The following is a 5719-nucleotide window of genomic DNA, read 5'->3' on the forward strand; positions in this document are numbered from 1 at the left end:
TTGTGTTGTGAATAGCATAGATTTTACTTGACCTTGGCGGTCTTGCTTGCTTGGGGAGACTAAGCCGTCTGTCAGGGGGTCAGTTTGTGAGTATCCAGTGTAATGTGCAGTTTGGCCCTGAAATTTTTTCTTTTGAGGAGGGGCATTCATTTAATTTCTGTAGGTTCTGTTGCTTTATTTGGACCTTCAGTTTGCTCTTTAATTTTTACTGGCAACCAAATTTATGCTTCAGACCATTTGGAAATCTAGCTGGCAAGCACCTGGGCCTTGTGCCTGCAGAATAAAACCTGCTACTTGAAAATTAAAAGTCTTGACAAGCAAGCCTCTATGGCCACCTTGTTTGTTTGAAGAACAGCTCAGTGTAACTCAAAAGCTTGCTGCAACGTATAAGGTATCATTTTGTACAACCCACTGTAAGTATCATGTCAATTTTCCAGCAAGGTACACAACAAATTCAAGCCTACCGCTGCAGTTTCTTCCTATGATTTTGAGGAAACTTTGATAGTTCATCTGCCTCGTCATTATTCTGCAGTGAAATAGCCAGTTAATCTGCTTGGATCATACCTGTCGATCACTGGATCCTCTCCTGAAGCGGAGACTGGAAGAGGAGACTTATAACAGAACCATATGTCAAACTCTGATGGTTCCAAGGGGCAAGGGCAGAGGGGCTGCTCTTGCCCAAAGCACTGAGAGCCAGCATGTCTAGTGGTTGGAGTGTCGGACTAGCATCTGGGGCACCCAAGTTGAAATCCTCACTTGGTCAGGGAAGCTTATTGGATGATCTTGGGGCAGTCACATAGTCAGCCCAACCTGCCTCACAGGGTTGTTGTGAGAATAAAACAGAGAATGATGTAACAATAACAACAACATTCGATTGATATACCGTCCTTCAGAACAACTTATATATGTACAACTTATATATATATATATATATATACACATACACACATACACAGTAGGAAGTGCATAGAAACTTATACAAGCGCTACATTTAAAATTAGATTAAACGAATAGAAATATATAATCAGATTATATAACTACACAGCTTAATTGTATGATAGCTCTCCTTCCCTCTCCTTTGTTATTTATACCCAAACTTTAATATCAACTATTTTAGTTAATCATTTCCCTGTATTTTATCATACCTTTATATCGAGTTACCTTAATTAATCTTAATTTTAGCCTAAGTAGTCAAAGAAATTCTTCCATTTCCCCCCAAATTCAGCTATTGGTCTATTATGTACATAAGTAGTTAATTTGGCCACTGATACATATTCATAGATCTTATCTATCCACTCCAACACATCAGGGCACATATCTGTTTTCCATTTCGCTGTACCTTCAGGACAACTTAACGCCCACTCAGAGTGGTAGAGTGGTTTACAAAGTGTGTTATTATTATCCTCATGACAATCACCCTGTGAGGTGGGTGGGGCTGAGAGAGCTCTGAGAGAGCTGTGACTGACCCAAGGTCACCCAGCTGGCTTCAAGCGGAGGAGTGGGGAATCAAACCGAGTTCTCCAGATTAGGGTCCCGCTGCCCTTAACTTCTACACCAAACTGGCTCTCCAAACTCTAAGCTGTTTTGGGTCCACATTGGGGAGGAAAATGGGGTATAAATGTTTTATGTCTGTTGCCCACTGAAGTGGCAGCCAAAAATGCAGGTTGAGACAAATTGGCAGCTAGAGATGTCAAGGAAAGGGTGGACGGATGCACTCCCTTGGCAAACATGAGCACCCAAATCCCTCTCTGCTGACATAATAGGAATGTGGGAGTAGAATGGCATTTGTAGGGGAGTGTTATAGATTGGGTGTGAGTGCTGACCCCACTCCGCTACCCACTGATACTTGCCAGTTTGGTGTAGTGGTTAAGAGCGGCAGGACTCTAATCTGGAGAGCCAGGTTTGATTCCCCATTTCTCTGTGTGAAGCCAGCGGGGTGACCTGGGGTCCGTCTCACACTCTCAGAGTTCTCTCAGCCCTGCCCACCTCACAGGAGGATTGCTGTGTGGGTAATAATAACAGGCTTTGTAAACTGCTTTGAGTGGGCAGGGCAGTGTATAAATCGAATGTTATCATTACTATTATTATCTCTCCAACAAGCCCCCTCTCTGCTGTTTTTCCATTCAAAGTTTGGTAAGATTAAGACTTTGCAGAGGTGGAGATTTGCAAGGGACAATTAGGGGGAAGGACACAGCAAGACCCCTAGCTCAGCTTTTCTCCTGCAAATCCCCCCCCCCAATTTGGCTTGAAAAGAAACGGTTTGGTATTCCTTTGTAAGGGACCGGGGACTGCCTGCATCCAAGGTTGGGCTCTTCCTCCGCGCCACAGCCCCTCCTGCCCAGTAAAAGCCCTTTCAATGACTGTGTGTGTGTCAGGGATCTTCACGTAGGGTTGCCAGCTCCAAGATGGGAAATTCCTGGAGATCTGGGGGGTGAAACCTGGAGAAGTCTGGAGAAAGGGGGGTTTGGGGAGGGAAAGGACCTTGGCATGGCATCATTCCATAGAGCCCGCCCCCTAAAGTAGTCATTTTCTCCAGGGAAACTGATCTCTGTGGCCTGGAGATCAGTTGTAAATCCGGGAGATCTCCAGCCACCATCTGGAGACTGGCAACCTTGTCTTCACGCGGCACCAAAGTTGCCCTCCCCAAACCTGTTCTTACGACTGCATCCGCACAGGTGGGTTTAACCTTAAGGAGCCCTGAGCTCGCACGGCGAATCCTGCAGCCCATTCACAGGCGGCCTCCCGTGCACGGCGCCCGGCAGCTCGGCGGGGGCTCCTGGCCCACGCGGCCCCGCTGCCGGCCGACCCTCTCCGCTGCCGCCGGGCACTGCCGGGGAGGAGTCGAGGCGCGCGCTCGGCCCGGGCCGAGCCCCCCGTTGCCATGGCGACCCCGGCCCGGGCCCTGCGGCGCGCCCCTCGCCGGCCGCGCGGCTCGTGCGCCCTCGGCCGGCGGCGGCGCGGCTCTCCGGCGGGGCTGGCGAGCCAGGAGGGCGCCCCGGCCGGGAGCAAGGGCGGGGGCGGCGAGGAGGGGCTGCCAGGCGGCTCGCTCCCGTGCGGCGCGGCGCGGCAGGGAAAGGGCGAGCCGGGGAGGCGTGCCGAGGAGCGCAGCGCAGCGCCCACACTGGCCCGGCGCCCCTGGCGAGGGTGAGCAGGCGAGCAGGCAGGCCGGGCGGGCGGGGGCTGCAAGCCCCCCCAAGGGAGGCGAAGGCCCAACGGGATCCCCCCACCCCCGGGGGGCTCTGTGCGCAGCGCCCGGCGGCACCTGCATGGCGACGCCTCCTTCCCCCGCGGCCCCGTCGGCGTGCCAGGCGGGGACTCGAGGCCAGGGGGAGAGAAGGCTGCCCTGCCGGATCGCCGCCCGTCGGGGCGCTGGTGCCCCCACTCCAGGGGCAGAGAGGCGAGTGCGAAGTCGCCCCTCGAGACGGTGCAGCTCCCCCGGGGCCAGCGCGCCCTGCCTCCGCGGAGGGAGGTCGTGCCCCGGGGGACCGTTCCCCCGCCCCCGCCCCGGCCGCTCTTTGGAGCTGCCTTCTGGCTTCGGGCGGGTTGGGACGCAGGGTCTGCTTTGCTAATCCCTGTCACCGTTTTTGTTTTTGTTCTAAAGCAGATCCGCCTTTGGAAGGTGTGCCAATATTCTTCCCGCGTTACAGAAGAGGAACTGCGGCGCTTTAATTTAAGGTCGGTACCCACCCAGTTGGTCTGCGGGAGGAGACCAAGATTCGAGTCCAGCAGCGCCTTCAATTAGACCCACAAGGGCGCAAGCTTTCGAGAGTCAAAGCAATCTTTGTCAGAGATCGGAGTTTCACAGAGAGGGTCTTGTGAGCCACAAGGTGCTGCTGGGGAGAGGGGGGTGTTTCCTTATGCCCAAATGGGTCCTTCCTGGGAGTCGGGCCTGAGCTGGTCATCTATTGCTGCTGATTGGCATTTGATGGATTAAATTTATAATCTACCCTCCCCTTGAATGGGCTCAGAGTGGATAACATATTAACATTTATAATAAAATTTGCTTTAAAAACCATAACTAGACATACAATTCAGAAAATAAAACAGCTTTAGATGGCAACTCATATACCCCAACCAGACATTCTGTGGAATGGAAGATGAAGGGGCGGCAGTGGTCCAGCTGCTGAAGAAAAACAGGGTGAGGGGTTGATTTTTGCTTGTTTTCTATCTGCTTCTTTAATCAGTTTGAGAGCTCGAGGCGTCCAGTTTAAAGGGGACCCTTTGGATTCCTGACCAATTGTGTTGCTGCAGTGTGCATTGCCCTGGTGGTGGAGTAATAATAATAATAATATTTGATTTATATACCACCCTCCAGGACAACTTAATGCCCACTCAGAGCGGTTTACAAAGTATGCTATTATTATCCCCACAACAAAACACCCTGTGAGGTGGGTGGGGCTGAGAGAGCTCTGAAAGAGCTGTGACTGACCCAAGGTCACCCAGCTGGCTTCAAGCGGAGGAGTGGGGAATCAAACCCGGCTCTCCAGATTAGAGTTCCGTGCTGTTAACCACTACACCAAACTGGCTCTCACATTCAGGGACAAAGCAGGACTGAGTTGGATTTGAATCCAGAACCCCTGTGTGCTACAACACAGAGAAAGAGTTTTTCTGCAGGTTGACAATTTGTTGCTAAGCATGCGACAGGTGCAGCAACAGCACAGAATCTGAGTTTCGCATTACGCAGAGGTGCAAGCTTTTGCAGGCACGCCCTATGTACACTCAGTCTCTAGCATGGGTTCGGTGGAGCTAAATTAGGGACTAAACTTGCCGGACAATTGTAAGTTAAGCAATTTCTTTGAGTCAAAACCTTTCAACAGAAAATACAACTTGATGCAGAATACAACAGGGAACGGAAATTTGCAGCAAATGGTGTCATTGAATTCACTTAAGCAGCTGCTACTTCTCAGGAACACTTCAGGTGACTCTTCTCCAAGTGTCAAGAGTCTGTTGGTATGGTGCTCTTGCTTAAAGGAAGAAGCTGGAACCCAGGCTTCAGCTTAGAAATTTCAGCCCTTATTCAAGGTGATAAGAGCACATAAAATTTTATCGAGCAGCCTCTTCCTCGGCTGCTCAGTTGCAGACACTGACTCCACCCTCCTGGGCTAGACCAACCAGCTCATGATGTATCTGAACTGGAAGAAAGGAGCTTTGATTTTCGAAAGTCATACCTTGGAAATCTCATTGGTCTCTAAGGTGCCGCTGGACTCAAATCCTAACTCATGAGGGTTGCACGAGGAGCTGCAGATTCGAGCCAACTGCTAACGTTTTCAAGTGTGCTTTCTTCAGGGACCAGGGCTAGTAGCCTGCTTGGGGTGGGGGGGATGTTGGGTGGGAATGGAGGCGGCAGTTCTCAATTTGAAACCAGAGCAAAAGCGGTTCCATGTGGAATCACAGAAGGCAAGCGGCTCTACCTGTGGCAATGCTGAGGAATTATGGCCTTTCAAACCTGGCAGAGGCTGCAGCAGCTGAACTGCGCAGCTGTGAATCTTCTGTGAACAGTGGGGTTGATGGACAGAGGGATACGGGGTTCCATGCACATACCAAGTGAGAAGGAATCCCTGCTGTTACACATCACTAACATTTCAAATAGAACTGAGCATGCATAAATTTATTTTATTTTGGTTCTGTTGCTTAAGTGAGATAGAGCACAAGATTGACAAATCTAATAATGCTGTCTCTTTTACCCATACAGTATCTCAGCCTTTCTTCTGTGTTTGAA

The sequence above is a fragment of the Eublepharis macularius genome, chromosome 13, assembly GCF_028583425.1.
Source record: "Eublepharis macularius isolate TG4126 chromosome 13, MPM_Emac_v1.0, whole genome shotgun sequence".
NCBI lineage: Eukaryota > Metazoa > Chordata > Lepidosauria > Squamata > Eublepharidae > Eublepharis > Eublepharis macularius.